The 18,226-nt window shown below is 36.8% G+C and overlaps 1 protein-coding gene across 3 annotated transcripts in view; it reads left to right on the top strand.

Annotated features, from left to right (window-relative positions):
- Nucleotides 1–18,226, top strand: part of SGK3 (serum/glucocorticoid regulated kinase family member 3) — a 133,348-nt gene that overhangs the window by 4,467 nt on the left and 110,655 nt on the right. The window contains exon 1 of one of the 3 annotated variants that reach the window (XM_055318159.1): nucleotides 14,409–14,429. The exons of the other annotated variants lie outside the window; for them this stretch is intronic. The gene's annotated coding sequence lies outside the window, so the exon portion shown is untranslated. Of the gene's footprint in view, nucleotides 1–14,408; nucleotides 14,430–18,226 lie in introns of those variants that run through there. 3 annotated transcript variants of the gene reach the window in all.

The following is an 18,226-nucleotide window of genomic DNA, read 5'->3' as shown; positions in this document are numbered from 1 at the left end:
TTTTGGAGAATGTCTATAGTGTTGAGATAATGTTTTTCCTCTTACTGTTTTGTGATTTTAAATAAATGACATTGTATTTACATTGCATATAGTAATGAATGTGATTCAGGTTAATTGCTTACATTCAGGTTCCTGATGTATTTGCTATATGCCAGTCAATGCCAAACTTTTTTTTCCATAGGTAAAATAGCTTTCATATATAATATATTCATATATAAAATTGGACTCAGTGATGAACTAGCCATTCCACAGACAGCAGATGAAATGTCCTCAAGTATAGTGGGGCTTCACTAGGACTTGACTAATTGTTCACTTGAGTTAAAAAATGAGAAGGACCTTTATTACTCTAGTTATTTACTTCCCTGTTTTTATTTTATTTTATTTTTTAAAATTTTTATTTATTTATGATAGTCACAGAGAGAGAAAGAGAGAGGCAGAGACACAGGCAGAGGGAGAAGCAGGCTCCATGCACTGGGAGCCCGATGTGGGATTCGATCCCGGGTCTCCAGGATCACGCCCTGGGCCAAAGGCAGGCGCCAAACCGCTGCGCCACCCAGGGATCCCCTACCTCCCTGTTTTTAAAATAAAAATAAAGTTTACTTAAAATGACCTGGTTTCCATCTCAGTGTCCACATATACAAACACACACAAAGGACTAAGTGTATAGGCTATATAATCTAATGCACATGTATGTTATATATATGACTAGCTAAGAAGGAATACAAGAATTCTATCATTCATTTCCCGAGAAAACACTATACATTATCTCTTCCCCCATTTTAATTTTATTGTTGTCTCTTATATTTTCTAAACATTATTATTATTTTTTAAAGATTTTATTTATTTATTCATGATAGACACACACACACACAGAGGCAGAGACACAGGCAGAGGGAGAAGCAGGCTCCATGCAGGGAGCCTGATGCGGGATTTGATCCCGGGTCTCCAGGATCATGCCCTGGGCCAAAGGCAGGCACTAAACCACTGAGCCACCCAGGGATCCCTAAACATTATTTTTAATTACAAAGGTACGCCTGCCCTTAAATTCAAGCAACTGAGAAGCATATTAAATAAAAAATGAGTACTCTCCACTCTAATCTTACCCACAAAGATAATTCACCCTCCATTTTTATATCCTTCTAGACTTTTCCCTATGTTTAAGTAAACTTGTATATCTATATAGGTATACGTACATCAGTTTTTTTCAAATGGGAATCGTTCTACACAATATGTTCTTTTGTTTCGTATTTAGCACCTTATCATGTACATCTATAGATCTATATAAATTTTGACATCTACATAGTGATCTATTTCATAGCTAATAACATCCATTTTCTAGCTCCATTACTTATATGTTCCTTCTCTTGTATTAATATATATTTAAAATATATTTAAATCACCAAAGTAATGCATCTTTTTTTCAAGAAAAATTTAAAGAACAGGAGAAAAGAATCACCAATAAACCTACCATCCCTTAACAGTCGCTAGTAGTACTTTAGAGTACATTTTCCTAAACTTCTGTGTGTATATATCTGTATTTTCAATGCCATTTTTAAAATTTCTCTTATACAGGCTTGCTTTGTTGGTTAGAGAATCATGTTTATGTAGCCAACCAACGTCATAGATTCCATGCATGTTTCAACCAGTTATTTTATAGTTTCCTGGCCACCTGCCATACCCTAAACCTGGATAACATGAAATTTATACTACTGCTCATCAAGGGGATGAGGTGAGGGTACGTGGGTGGACTGACAAATCCATCCAAATCAGCATAAATCCTCTTTAAAAAAATATTTTATTTATTTATGAGAGACACAGGGAGAGAGAGAGAGGCACAGACACAGGCAGAGGGAGAAGCAGGCTCCATTCAGGGAGCCTGACGTGGGACTCGATCCCAGGTCTCCAGGACCATGCCCTGGGCCAAAGGCAGCGCTAGACCGCTGAGCCACCTGGGCTGCCCAAATCAGCATAAATCCTCTTAATGGAGGTTGGTCAATACTTGTATTTTAAGTACATCTAAAATACAAGATGTTTAAGAACAGAGGTGATGGAATATTTTCATATAATTCTGATCACTACAGGAGAAGCCAAAGTAATGGACTTGAACCAAGGAAAAGTGCTAAATTCAGTTAAAAATTAGAAGAGCTGAACTTCAGATGTTTTGAAATAGTCTCCTAATGATAAGCACATGGTTTGGAGTGCTTAGTTTAACAAAGTCTCAGCAATAGTAGGATAGATGACCTTGAAGTTCCTTGTGATCCTCTTCTATTATAGGCTGTCTCAGAGTTAGTAATACCTGACTTAGTATAATTTCATGCATATAACTCCCTAGGTGCATACTAACTCCACCAGTCTTTCCAGACAGCACCTGTCCAGGCTAACATGTCTCCACCCACTGAGCATGTGCATAGCTATCACACACGGTCCTCCTATGTTCTCTTGCCACCTTCCCCCCTTTCTGAAAGTTTAGAAGTCTTTTCATCTTTTGCTTTTTTTCCTTTTCTTCCAGCTTTTGCTCCAAGGAAATTTTTGTTCTTTCTCCATCCCACTCTCTTCATTTTGATCTTGAGCAAAAAAGATACTAATCATGGTGATACAGTTACGAACAAGCCTTTAATAAGGGAAAGGAAAGCTTTTAGTTTGAGAGGGAAGGTAGACATTATAAAGAACTAGTGGTTTCAACCTTCAAAGCCCTTGAGAATACCCAGTAATTCCTTTCAAAATTTCCACAGAAGTCTCCACCCACCTCCTCTTCTGTAAATAAGCTGGTTTTCCTTAAGCGTTGACATGTATAATAAAATTTAAAATTGTTTACAATTGGGGGGGAACTCATGTCATTGCAATAGCATTGTTTTGTGCTACTCTTTCCCTGTTGAAGATGTCAACAATCTTATGGATTGAATTAGAATGTTTTGGTCATAAAAACTTCCAAATAAGACCACTCTTGCCTTCAGAAAATACATCTAGTTCTAGGTATCTGGTTTAGAAACAATTTCTTTGGTTTTAAGTAAGTTGAATAGTAAGAAGGCTATTTTAGATAAAAGGTTAGCAATCTTTGAGAAGTGGTATGTCAAGATTCCAACCCTTTTCTTTCCAGATTTTCATCAGCAGAGATATGCATTTGGTGAGAAGCATAGATCAGACTTTCATCCTTAGGAGTCAGAGAAGAAGCAATACTGGTTGCAAGAATGTTAGTTTGCCACTGGAGACTCTCTCAAGTCAGGCCCTGATTGCTATAGCTGACTTCAGCTCACCTGTTAAAGGTGCTTTGGCAAGACATTCTGAGGAGCTCCACACCAAGAGAATAGCTGCATAAGATAAACTGAGAGGAAAGGCCTTTTTTTTTCCCCATAAATATTAATGAAAAAGCTTTTGAAGAGACATTTTTATTCAGCTTTCAAACATGATTTTAAAACTGATGTTGGCTTAAATATGAAAGTTTGTTATCATTCACTTGTTTGAACTGGGTTAGTAAACATTCAGAAATTAAGACTTTGCTATAATTTTTTTAAAATGGCTCTTATTTTTGTAGTTTTTTTGTGTATCTAGGGGTGCACAGTTCACTTTTAATCCATTCTGACCTAAGTAGCTCTCTTTTCTGATTGATCTTCTGTTACCTCCTACCCTCTCTTCTCGTGAATATCTGGTTAAGTTTTTTGTTACCTGTGAGGGAGTGATTTCTTTTTAATTAATGAAAGATAAGACACTCATGCATGTTTTAGCAGAGAACATTTTTTTAAAGAGATTTATAAGACTATGCTCCCTTTTCTCCTTGAATTTTATTTCCTCCTCAGGGTTTCCTTTATTTCTGACTCCCACTGACATTAGCATCATTTATGTTTCACCATTTAAAAGTCCACTCATGTGTGAATGAAAATTCCCAGCCTGTTGAATTTATTTGTTGCTTTCATTGGACACTTAGGATTAAAAATTTGCTTTTGAAATGCAGAATGGTATTTATAAATTGCTACTTTGGTGTAGAAAAACAAGGAAAGAAAAAGGATATATTTTTGCTGTGCTTGTCTAAGCATAGAGAGACTCCAGAAGGCTACTTAGAAATTAACAGTGTTTATCTATCTGGGATTGGGTGGTGAGAGCTGGGTGGATAGGTACAGGAATAGGAAACATACTTTTCTCTGTCTCTTTTTTATTCTCTTGGTTTGAACCATGTCAATATGTAAAAATCATTGTAAAAATCATTTTTAAAATTGTGTCTATTAATTTCCTGATTTATAGAAAATAAATCTGTTTTCCCTTTTCCATATATCTTAAGGAATGTTGTTTTATTTTTTTACAATAACACAGCTTTATATATTTTGTTTTTAAAAAGTTTTTATTTTAATTTCAGTTAACATTAGTGTTCTACTAGTTTCAGGTGTACAAGATAGTGATTCAACAATTCTATACATGACCCAGTGCTCATCATGATACCAATACTCTTTAATCTCCGTCACCTCCTTAACCCATCCCCTCACCCACCTCCCCTCTGGTAACCATCAGTTTCTTCTCTGTAATTGTGTCTGTTTCTTGATTTGTCTCCCTCTCAAAAGTTGTTGCTTTAAATCTTTTTAAAAGAATCTTTGTGTAGTCTAGTCTCAAAGGACTAGCAGTATTTTGTGGGCATCTTGACCTGTTCTGCTCTCTCAAGTGAGATTCAGTATGAAGCTTTCTCTTAGGAAATTCTGATACGGCAAATACAGCCAAACCTTAAGTTCTTGCTGGCTTATTTGATGAATCATTTTACTGAAGCTGTCTGCAATATTCTGCCAACAGGAAACTCAGTTGTTTCCCAATAAAACTGTCATACAGTACCAGCATAATTAGTACAAAGTTAGTTGATTTCCCCCCATGGTATCTTGTATCTTATCATCATGGTTATAATTTACCTGCTTAAGATTATATGAGTTTGATATTGTGGAAAATAAAGGTTCATTTACTTTTAGTATTTGGGTAATTCTGTCCTTTTTAGTACACACAAAGCCAAACAGTTTCTTCATCAAGGATTTTTGTAGTTTTTGTCATTTGTGACTTGTACTTTAGTTTGTGGAGAGCAAAGAGAAAGGAACTAATATTTGTTGGGTATCTACCTTGTGCTAGGTGCTTTAAGACCCTTTTTAAAAATTATTGTTGTTATTATTATTATTTTAACAACGATTTGAGAGTATGTGAGCATGCACACACATGTGCAGGAGCAAGGGGAGGGGCTGAGGGAGAGGGGGACAAGCAGACCCCGTGCTAAACAGGGAGCTTGACATTGTGTAACCCTATCCCAGGACCCTGAGATCATGACCTGAGCTGAGATCAAGAGTCAGACGTTTAACCGACTGAGCCACCCAGGTGTCCCAAGATATTATTTTAAATCTTTTTTTTTAATTTATTTATTTATTCATGATAGAGAGAGAGAGAGAGTCAGAGACACAGGCAGAGGGAGAAGCAGGCTCCATGCCGGGAGCCCGACATGGGACTCCATCCCGGGACTCCAGGATCATGCCCTGGGCCAAAGGCAGGTGCCAAACTGCTGAGCCACCCAGGGATCCCCCAAGACATTATTTTATTAAATGTTCAGAAGAACTCTGGGGAGTAGTTTTATTTTACAGATGAGCAGATTGGGGCTCAGTGAGGTTTTGAAGGGGGCTATACTTAGGCAACACAGGGCAGAGCTGATCTGAACACTTCTACCTGGACTTACCAGGAGGTCTCCTGTGCCTTTGAGGTGAGGGTAAAGGCTGACTCAGCTTAAACCCCTCATAGGCAGAATTGATTTACAGATAACTCAGATTGCCATCTGCTGTTGAGGTAGTGGTTAAATGAGTTTGAAGACTGGCTTTTCAGTTTACCTTATTAGTCTGAGATTACATTGTTTTAATTTAGTAGCTGGTGCCAGACCTTAAGAAGAAAGCTGACTGAAAATGTTTTAAATATCATATATTTCTTGCTTAATAGAAAAGGGCTTAAAAGTCTAAATTGAATTACTGAATGGGTTAAATTCTGCACCTACAGGTTGTGAATGTCTTATATTGGTATCTGCAGGGGTATCAAACTCCTACTATTAGCAACTAATATCCAGCGAACTTTGCCAACTCTAACAAACGCTGTTGTCTAAAATCATTTAAAGATGATGATAAGCACCGCTTACATAAATTTGAAGATAGAGCCATCAGCAAGTAGAGTCTGTCACTGTGCTAATCTTTGATGGATGTTAGCTAATGTGGATATATCTGTGTCTTGGCAGTTACTGGGATAAACTCCTGTTTAAACAAGTAAGAATGCAAGAACATTTTATGTCTCATTTTATATTACTCCATTATCTAATGTATTTATGTTCTGGGCAAAGATGGTAAGAAAGATATGAGGAAATTCAAGTGATTAGAAAAGCATAAAAAGAAGTTAAAGGCCACAGATAGTGAATGAAGAGGACAGAATAAACCCACCCACACATACTCTGGAGTCTGTTACGCTTAATATTAAAAAAAAAATAAATAAAACAGCTTTATATTCTTTTCCCATTGAATTATCTTGACATCATGTAAAAAATCAATTGACCATAAATCTGCTATATTTCTGTACTCTCATTTTTATTCTAATACCAATGCCACACTGTCTTATTTAGCTTACTGTGCCTTTATACTAAGTTCTAAAATCAGAAAGTATGAGTCCTCCAACTTTGTTCTTTTTCAGATTGCACTGACTATTTTAGGGCCATTGCATTTGAATTTTAGAATCTGCTTGTCAGTTTATGAAAAAATGGCAACTGGGATTTTGATAGGGATCACAATGAATCTGTAGATCAGTTGGAGAGTATTACCATCTTAATGATATTTTGCATTCAGATCCATGAATGTGGGTTGTTTTACATTTATTAAGATCTCTTATAATTTTTCAACAATGTTTTGTAGTTCTCAGTGTGTAAGTTCTCTTGTGCTTTTGTTAAAATTTATTCCTAAATATTTTATTCTTTTCGATACTGTTGTCAATGGAATTGTTTTCTTAATTCATTTTTTTTCATTTCTTAATTCATTTTGTTTGCTTATTGCTACTGTATAGAAATAAAATTGATTTTTTTATTAAGGTATAACTGACATACTGTTTTATTAGTACAATTGATTTTTAAATATTGACCTTGTATTTTTAATCTTGCTGAATTTATTTATTAAATAGGTTTTTGGTGGACTCATTAGGATTTTCTATATACAAGATCATATTATCTGCACATAGAGATAGTTTTACTTCTTCCTTGTCAATCCAAATGCTTTTTACAATTTTTTTCTTGCCTAATTGCTCTGGCTAGAACCTCCAGTACAATGTTGAATGCAAGTGCAAAAAGCTGATATCCTTCTCTTATTCCTGATAACAGGGGAAGAGTGTTTAGTCTTTCATTATTATATGTGATATTAGCTGTGGGGCTTTTGTAGATGCCCTTTATTAACTTGAGGAAATTCTCTTCTTAGTTTGCTATGATTTTATCATTAGGAGTGTTAGAGTTTTCAAGTGCCTTTTCTGCTGCTATTGAGATGATTGTGTAGTTTCTGTCCTTTATTTTGTTAATACAATGTATTACATTTGACTGGTTTTTAGCTGTTAATCCAACTTTACATTCCTGGGATGAATCACATTTGGTCACAGTATATAATCCTTTCTATATGTTGCTGGATTTGGTTTGCTGATATTTTGTTGAGGATTTTTGCACTGCTATTGATCTGTAATTTTCTTGTGATATCTTTATTTGGTTTTGGTATCAGGGTAATACTGGCTTCCTTGAATGAGTTCTTTCCTCTTCTTTTTCTTTAGAGGAGTGAGATTTTATGGAAGATTAATGCTAATTCTTTTTTAAACTTTTGGTAGAATTCACCAGTGAAACCATCTGGACCTTGACTTTTATATGTGGGAAATTTTTTTTGTTACTAATTCAATCTCTTATTATATATCTGTTTCAATAGTTTCTGTTTCTTTAGTTTGTTTTGTTAGTTTTTTGTTCTACAAATTTGTCCATTTCATCTAGGTCATCTAATTTGTTGGTGGACAGCTGTTCATAGTATTCTCTTAAAATTCTTTTTACTTCTGTGAGATTGATAGTGATGTTCCCATTCATTCTTTATTTTATTTTTATTTTCTTAAGATTTTAAAAATTAATTAATTAATTAATTAATTAGACAGAACACAAGCAAGGGGAGCAGCAGGCAGAGGGGAGAGGGAGAAGCAGGCTCCCTGCAGGGAGCCTAATTTGGAGCAAGATCCCAAGACCCTGGGATCATGACCTGGGTTGAAGGCAAACGCTCAACTGACTGAGCCACCCAGGCACCCCCATTCCTTATTTTAGTAATGAGTCTTCTCTCTTCTTGATCAGTATGGCCACAGGTTTGTCATTAATTTTTTTTTTTCAAAGAACCGACTTTTGGTTTTCTCTATTGTTTTTCGGTTCTCTATTTCATTGATTTCTAGTCTAATCATGATTACTTCCTTCCTTTTACTTTGCTTTGAGTTTAACTTGCTCTTCTTTTTCTAGTCTGTTAAGGTGGAAGGTTAGGTTGTTGTTGACTTCAGATCTTTTTTAATGTAGGCATTCACAGTTACAAAATACCCTCCAAACACTATAGTAGCTGAATTCTAGAAGGTTTGGTTTGTTGTGTTTTCGTTTTTATTATCTGAAAGTATTTTCTAATTTCCCTTGTGATTTCTTCTTTGACTCCTTGGTTATGTAATAATGTGATCTTCTGCTAGATGTTCCCCTTAATACTTTGAAGGCATTATTTTAATGTTTCATATAAGTATATTAATATAAATATGAAACCTTACTATCAAGATAAAGACTCTAATGTGACCTTGGGCTATTTAAAAAAATTAAATTGAAAAATTATTTACTTTCATTACTTTTTAATACTAAAATTTAAATGTAACTTAAGTTCAGTTATATTTTCTCAGGTCCATGATTCTTTTGTGTCTATGTGATAGGATTTACTAATAAAGTGCACTCAAATATTTTTTTCAAACAGTATCAACACTCATTTCATCTCAAATAAATCAACACTTTTACTGATCAACTTACCTGTTAGGAATTAAGGGTTTACTTGCTAACATGTGGTGGAGGTGACAGCTCCAAAAAATGGAACAGCACCATATCTTCGCACTATTCAAAAGTAGTTGAATTTTCTTATTTTTCATTTTCAGTGGTAACATTATTTGATCTGTACCTACAAGAATTCTATGAAATACACATTTCAAAATTTGTAGTAGTAGAAAGTGGTAGAAATTCAGTTAATAGAGGCAATTTAAAATGTACCAATATATGAATACCAGTAAATTTATTTCCTCAACTAGAAATACTTGGACATTTTAGTGCCATGTGTTTGTGAAGACTGTAATTTTACTTTGCCTTGCAGCACATATAGAAATTATAATGATTTAAAAAATAAACTATTGTTTTGAAATTATAAAAAAGCAAATACCCATATGTTAGTGTTTCTTTCTTTTAAACTGTAGTTAGAATGATCTCTCATTTAATGAATCCTATCATCCAACAGTAACCATTTTGGAAGACCATTTGGCCTAGGTAGATAAAAGGCATGGGTCAGGGGTACTTGGGTGGCTTAGTTGGTTAAGCGGCTGCCTTGAATTCAGGTCATGATCTCAGGGTCCTGGGGTCGAGCCCCACATCAAGCCTTGGCACAACAGGCTCCCTGCTCAGCAAGGAGTCTGCTTCTCTCTCTCCCTCTGCCTGCCCCCCACCACCTTGTTCATGCTCTCTCACAAATAAATAAATAAAATCTTTAAAAAAAGGTGTGGGTCAGAATGTAGAGGAAAAACTCTACATCATTTCTATATTATCCAGATTTTTGGATTATTAGAGGCAACAGCAGTTTAGGAGAAAGCATAGATTGGAGAACAAACAGAGGATTTTTGGATTATAAGACACAACAGCAGTTTAGGAGAAAGCATAGATTAGAGAACAAACAGAGGAGCTACAAAAGAATCAAAAAGAATGTCATAAGGAAAAAGTATAAAAGTAGATGAAAGAGGAGGAGGTAGCTTCAGAAGTCTTTATAGGTCCTTGGCAAAGAGGCCAGTACATGGAAATGTGTTCCTATATACATATATTTTTTCATTGAGCTTAGATTTGCCAACATATAGTATAACACCCAGTACTCATCCCGTCAAGTGCCCTCCTCAGTGCCCATCACCCAGTCACCCCATCCCCCTGACCACCTCCTCTTCCACTACCCCTTGTTTGTTTCTCAGAGTTAGGAGTCTCTCATGTTTTGTCACCCTCTCTAATTTTTCCCACTCATTTTCCCTCCTTTCTCCTGTAATCCCTCTCACTATTTCTTATATTCCCCTTATGAGTGAAACCATATAGTGATTGTCCTTCTCCGATTGACTTACTTCACTTACCATAATACCTTCCATTTCCATCCACGTCGAATCAAATGGTTGGTATTCATCCTTTCTAATGGCTGAGTAACATTACTAGGTTTTCTAAATCAATATCTACTTCTGGGAAGGAAATTTCTGAGAGTAAAGTGTGTCATTGGAGCACATCCTCTTAAGCAGTGTAGTTACTGCAATAATTGAATTTCATCTTTCCATTTAGATCATGTGGCAATATTCTCTCTTGGCAACACTAAACATCTAAAGGAGTGAATGTGATTATTATTTTGTTAAGTGTTTTAAAAATCTTATGAGCTGACTTAGAAAAGTGATGATAGATGTAAAAATGCTTGGCATAGTAAAGGGCACAGTAGGAATGTGATAAATGTCGGCTGATATTAACCTATCCATAATATTCAATAATACTTAATAGCCTTGGCTAGAGAATTTAAGAAGCCTAAGTTTTAGTGTTAGATCTACCACTAACTCCTTAAGGTATCCTTCGCAAGTCACTTGATTTTATTTGATTGTAAATTACTCAAATTTCCTTCTACCTCCAAAATTCTATGGTTCTATTATATCCATATAGGAAAAAAAGCTCTAAATAAAGATTAATTTTTTAATAGAGGTGGAAGCTTTGTTGTTGTTCTCAATTTTTACAATTTTAACTAGGGTACACTACATGAATAAGATTCTTTATAGCATTATCTAAAGCCAACCACTGATTTATTTGAAAACAAAGGGTTTCTTTACAGTGTCATTTAGCCTGGCATTGCCATGAATCCAAGAATTATTCTACACTAATCAGAGAACAGTAATTCAGTTGTACTTAAATTTAGAGTTCCACACAGCCATTCACGAGAGATGAATTGAGGTGAACAAGTACTTCTAACTTAATTTGCAAAAGTTCTAAAATGTACTGGTGGAATGCACTGTAGGAAAGTGAAAAGTAGGTTGGAAGTGTGGCTCAGATCATGCAAAGCTGTTGGAGAAACTATTGCAGCTTTTTGTTGTATTTTCTGATCTATGTGATTTCTAGTTTTAAAAAAATAGTGATCATATAAGTTTTAGGAGCATTTTTACCATTTTGTTGATGTATGGTGTGGTTGTTAGATAATGAATCAATCTGGTTGATATTTTTGTTTTAAAAGGAGGCCAGTGCCTATATGGAACCACATTCATGTAGTTGTGAAGGACAAAACTCTTGTTTTCCTTTACACACAATACTCTGAACAATTCTGTACTCTGGTCGTAAATGTATGGTAGTTTTCCAACACACCAAGCAATTCTGAGACATCAGCTGGGTTTCCTATAATTTAACTCAATCCTGACACTGCCTATCTGGAGATCCCACAGATTAAAAACTCAGTTCTATAAAACTGTTGTCCCCGCCTCCTTTGGCCAACAGTTGCAAGGCCAGGTTGTTACCTGTTCTTCTGACCAACAGGCTATAAGTTAATTTCCCATGACTCCCTCCCCAGATTTGATTAATTTCTTAGGGTGGCTCACAGAATTCAGAAAAAAAGTTTACTGACTAGATTGCCAGTTTATTATAAAAGCCTATAACTCAGGAACAGCCAGATGGAAGAGATACCTAGAGCAAGGTATGGAGGAAGGGATGAAGGAGCGTCTATGCTCCCAGTCAGGGGTGCACCACTCTCCCCACACCTCCTTGTACACCAGTTTGGAAACTCTCTGAATTCTGTCCTTTTGATTTTCTATGGAGGCTTTATTATTTAGGCATGATTGATTAAGTCATTGGCCATTGGTGGTTCTAGTAAATCTGTATAGAATTTATTTAGATTCTAGCGCTATTCCCTTCCCCAGAGATGGGGCTGGGTGGGTATGTGTCACTGATGGTTCCAACCCTCTGATCTAATCAGATTGGTTCCCTTGGCAACCAGTGCCTATCCCGATATTACCTTGGGGTTTCCCAAAAGTCACCTCATTAACATAAACTCCAGTGTGATTGAAAAAGGCTTGTTATATGAATGACAAAAGACACCTGTTTCACCTTTATTGTTTTTAAGTCACTTAGGAAGGTTTTAGGAGCTCTGCCAAAAACTGACAAAGACCAAATATATGTAATTCTTAATATAAATCACAATGTCACCGAAGTATATGGGTTTGTTTTAGGAGGCAAATTACGTGCTAAGGCTGAGTTTGTCTTTACCAGTGTGAATATTAATGATGGGAAACATCACTAAAACGGAGTCAGGAGGTTCAGCAGGCAGAGCGCTTACACCCTACCACTTGTAGTCAACTGCAGACCCAACAGAAAGAGATGGACCTTGCAAGTGGGTACTACGTTACTATCTCACAGAAGGAAGAAAAGCTTACCTCTTCTCATTCCCAACAGCCCAACCAAGGAAAATCCACTGTACTTCCAGCTCCCAGTTTACTCCAGTGGATTTCTTTGTTTATAACTGCTTTCCCAACTTACCCCTTTTATCTATGAAAGAACCTACTACTCCCTCATTCTCTGCACTTGCCTATGGTTTTGCTGCAGCTTGCTTGTCTGGGATTGCAATTCTTTTTTATTCCCAAATAAACCCATCTTTTGCTGGTAAAATAACCAGAAATTTTATTTTTAAGAACAACACCAGCACTTTTTTTTAAATTTTTATTTATTTATGATACTCAGAGAGAGAGAGAGAGAGAGGCAGAGACATAGGCAGAGGGAGAAGCAGGCTCCACACAGGGAGCCCGATGTGGGATTCGATCCCGGGTCTCCAGGATCGCGCCCTGGGCCAAAGGCAGGCGCCAAACCGCTGCGCCACCCAGGGATCCCAGCACTTTTTTTTAAAGCAGGTTCACTATAGGGATGTCATAAGCCAATAGCATACAGGATAATGTGTCTTAATAAGCCAATAAAGAAATAACAAACTCCAAAATAATGGTAGATTAAAAATCACACTATTGTTCCAGGCAAGGGGAGAATAAAGAAACAAAGTCCAAATTTAGTTGTGGTATACCTTTATATAGTTGGTTCTCTGGAGAGACAGCTCAGTCAACCGAGAGCTGACAATAAACAGCCAGAAGAAAGTAAAAATCTTTTTTTTTTTTTAATCCTTTGTTGCCTAAAGCATGTTGGTGAGGAATAATGGTGCTGGTATTGATGGGAAAGACGTTCTTTCTGGGGCCACTGCAGTTTCACCACTGTCAGGATAAGAATTGCCTTCACTCCACCAGGACCCACCAGATCACCAAGTCTTAGGAGAGCTATTTAGATCAGCAAAGGGTAGACTTGTCAGACTGAATACTCACCAGAGTCCTTGCATCCCCATTGCCGTAGTTGCCTCTTCATATGTTTTATTGATAAGCTCCTAGCAAGGCCCTCAGCAGCTGAGCTATGGAATGCTCATCAACAATAATGGATAAGAGGATGAAATTCTGAAACAACTTACTTCACTCTTATATCAAAACAACTTTACCCTTAAGAATGGTTTCATTGGGATATCCGGGTGGTTCACTGGTTGAGCGTCTGCCTTTGGCTCAGGTTGTGATCCAAGGGTTCTGGGTTTCCGGTCTTGCATCAGGTTCCCTGCAGGGAGCCTGCTTCTCCCTCTGCCTCTCTGTGTGTCTCTCATGAATAAATAAATAAAACCTTTAAAAATTGTTAAAATTATGAGAACCAAAACAATTTTTTCCACCTCCATTAAAAGAAGATGATACACTTTAAATACCTATGTAATCTTTAGTGGAAAAATCAGGAGGCAAGCTATTTAAATGTACTGTGGGTTTTTCTTTTTTAAAATTTTAAACTCTTACTATTAAAGTTTATTATAATTCTCTGTACATTGCCTTAAGATCAGTTTTAAAAGGAGGGAAAAGTGGAAAACAAGTTGTGAAACACTAAGGTAATGGATGGTGGTTATGAGTCATTATGGTTTATTATGCAAGTATGTACAGAGGTAGAAGGATCTATCAGGAACAGCTCTCATAAAATGACAAATTCATCATATCCTCGGTGAAAAGGACCCTGTATATATTTAATAGAAGTCTCTTCTCATGGAATTTCTAATCATTAAGAATTTATAGTTTGAGTCACTTGGAGAAGGTTCTGGGTAAGTGACTGTTGAAGACTGTATATTTGTTGGTCAGCATTTGCTCTTAAGCCTTTCTAGGATCCACATATCTAGCCCTAACCTGGAGGACAGTATTGACTTTCGGACTTTATACAGGTAGAAAGCAAGGAGTACTTTCTCATTTCATTTTGGGTAGTTAGCTATAGACAACATTTTGTGCTGAAAAAAAGCTATTTTCTGTTAATGTCTGTCATTGAAGTTTACCACTTAGGTTTCAATTTTAATGTTTCTCTGTCATAATTAAAGCAGAATGAATCTTTGGACTGTAGCATTGAAAAGAACCTTTATTCAAACTTTTATATAGTCATACGTGAAAACAGAATACTTCCTTAAAATGTAGATAAGATGGTCACAAATGGGATAAATGATAATGACAGGCATTGTTATGCATAGAAGTAGCAGGTTTCCTTGGGTGACTTATAATTTTTGAGAAATTATACTTAACAGTGGTTAAGAACAGGCATTCTGGGGCAGCCCCGGTGGTGCAGCGGTTTGGCGCCTCCTGCGGCCCGGGGTGTGATCCTGGGGACCCAGGATCGAGTTCCACGTCGGGCTCCCTGCATGGAGCCTGCTTCTCCCTCTGCCTGTGTCTCTGCCTCTCTCTCTCTCTGTCTATAATGAATAAATAAATAAATCTTAAAAAAAAAAAAAAAGAACGGGCTTTCTGGATTTATCCAGACCATAGTTCAAATAGTGGTTCAGCTACCAGTTAATGAGTTTTTACCTGTAGACTAGGCATAGTAATCAGACATATCTCATAGGGTTGTTATTAAGTTTAAAATAAATAATAATTGGGGATGCCTGGGTGGCTCAGTGGTTGAGCATCAGGTCGTGATCCTGGGGTCTGGGGATTGAGTCTCACATCAGGCTCCCTGCAGGGAGTCTGCTTCTCCCTCTGCCTCTGTCTCTGCCTCTCTCTGTGTGTCTCTCATGAATAAATAAATAAAATCTTTTAAAAATAAAATAAAATAAATAATATTTGTAAAGCACTTAACACAGTGTTTGTGATATAGTAGGTGCTCAATAAATATCAGCAATTAATAATACTCTAGTCTTCCTGTATCTGTAGGTCATATGTTCTAAGACCCCCAGTGGATGCCCGAGACCAAGGATAGTACCAATCCTTATATATATTATGTTTTTTCCTATACATGCATATATGTGATAAAGCTCAATTTATAAATCAGGCACAGTAAGAGATTAACAATAATAAATAATAAAATAGAACAATTACAACAATATACTATAATAAAAGTTATATGAATGTGGTCTCTCTCTGAAGATATCTTGTTGTACTGATGTGGGATGATCAAATGCTTATGTGATGAGATGAAGTGAGGTGAATGATGTGATGTAACGTTAGGCTACAATTGACCTGATGATACATTTAAGGATCATCTACTTCCAGACTGCAATTGACAATGGGTAACTGAACCACGGAAAGCAAAACCATGGACAGGGGGTGGGGGGTTACTGTATTTTTTTTTAAAGATTTTATTTATGTATTCATAGAGACACAGAGAGAGAGAGGGGCAGAGGCACAGGCAGAGGGAGAAGCAGGCTCCATGCAGGGAGCCCGACGCGGGACTCGATCCAGGGTCCCCAAGGATCACACCTGGGCTGCAGGCAGCACTAAACCGCTGCGCCACCGGGGCTGCCCGGGGTTACTGTATTCTTAATGGATAAAATTTTATGTCCTTAATTTTGTTTCTCTTTTGTTAATTACTTCAAAGGAAAACACATACCACAACTTTCCCTTTATAAGTCCTACAAAGCTTTAAGGAAGGAGAGAGATCTGGAGAATGGCAAAGAAATGATTCTTCAGAGATTATTCCTGACCTAAGCATAAATATGATAAAAGCCTGTTCCCCCTTTTGTGTCCCCAAGAGTCTGACTTCCAGCCTATTGCCTCTTGTGACTACACAAGTTCTCTATGGGTAATTAGAGCTACTCCTCTGGTTTACATGTCTTTTGTGTATGACTCCCCAATCATGGCTCCTACGCTGACCTTTATCCTTTGCCATTCAAACTAATATGTCCAATTGCCTACTACCAGATAATCAGCCTCACCTAGTGCTACCCTATAGGTAGTTCAAATGCAACATGTATAAAACATAATATGTCTTCTCTACCCTCCTCCTGATGCCTTACCCTCACTTTCCACTAATTTTGTCCTCCTTTTATTGTCCCTATTCAATTTATGGTATCTCCATCAACGTGAGAGGCATTCTAGACTTGTCTCCCTTATTGCCTATATCCTGTCATTTACAAAGTCCTCCTGATTTTGCCTCCTACATATTTCTCAAGTCTGTCTTGTCAGTTCTATGGCAACTAAAGCCTCTTGAGGCCTTTATCATCTCTTGCCTTTTTCTTTAGATTTCTCTAATCTCATCTTGATCTTGCCTCATCTTCATTCATTCTCCATATTGCTTTCAAAGTGATTTAAAGTGAAGATATGACCATTGTCATTCCTACATATGAACACCTTCATCATTTCCTATACAATCAAGTCCAAGGTCCTTAGTATGACTTATCAGGCTCATTGTGATCCTCTGATCTCTGCTTATTTACTAGCTCTTCCAGGCCCATGCTCTCAGCTTCAGTACTAATTACTTCCACACATGTTATGTGTGCTTGGAATACTGGTCTTCTGTTCACTAACGTGTCCAGTTATCAATACTCAGCTCAAGAGCCACCTACTTTGGGACAGCTTCTCTAACCTTCATTTTCCTTCCTATCCTGTCTCCCAAAACAGAACCACTTGCCTCTCCTTTGTACTTCCACTATAACCTTTGGATACTTCTATGCTAACATACTGTTGTATTGGAATTATCTCTTGTAGCCCATCAGGAGTCTTGAGCTCCCAGGGAACACCTTCAACATAGTGCTTTTTTCCAGAGGTGGAAGTCACAGTTATTAAAATTATTTCATTACTGGCATACTAATAGTGTAAGAAAAGAATAATTAATATGCCTTTGTTTTATGAAAATAATAAGTTCAGTCATTTTATGTAGACACTTTCCCAATTATACTTAAGTACCATAGACTCCCCTTTACTACACTGGAATGCTGACATTAATGTGGCTCAGCTCTCAACAATTTGTATCCATTTCATTAAAGGTCAGGTTATAGTATATGAAGCTATTCGATTTAATATAGTACAGCTCATGGAACATACAAGAACCTCAAGAAATGTTTGTTGAGTTGATGAATACTAAACTCAAGCTATACAGACTGGGCCTTTGTGGTTAATTGCTCATGTTAGCTGGCCATCTGCTCACACTTTAAAAAACAGGCTAAAAAAATGGAGGAAAAAATTCCCCCCATTCTGTCTTGCATACCAAAAGAGGCTAATCTTCTTAAAGCCCTATTTTAATTGCATGCCTACCTTTCTTAACCTACAATAGCTCTTTATTAGTTCAAGTCCCAACTCTTCACCCTGCCTTACCTATTCAACCTAATTTTGGGCAGCAACTTCTACAGAATCAGTCTGTACAGTTAGATCCACTTAATAAGCAGAGTAGGCTGGATATATGGATTGGTTGTTCTTACTTGAAATAGATTTTGACTTTTTGAATCTAGGCTTTAGTATCAGGGTAGAGACTTTAAAGTTATATGTTTGTACACTAAACAAAAATTTGTGTTCATTAAATATTTATTGAGTGCTTACTATGGGCAAGGCACTGGGGCAGTGGATGGGGCTTTGGTGATAATCAAACTCAACGTAACCTCATGGAGATTCTGGTCAATTGTGAAGGCCAGTAATTATAATTCAG

The sequence above is a fragment of the Nyctereutes procyonoides genome, unplaced genomic scaffold (assembly GCF_905146905.1).
Source record: "Nyctereutes procyonoides isolate TBG_1078 unplaced genomic scaffold, NYPRO_anot_genome, whole genome shotgun sequence".
Taxonomy (NCBI): Eukaryota; Metazoa; Chordata; class Mammalia; order Carnivora; family Canidae; genus Nyctereutes; species Nyctereutes procyonoides.
This window is presented reverse-complemented; position numbering and strand designations above follow the sequence as displayed.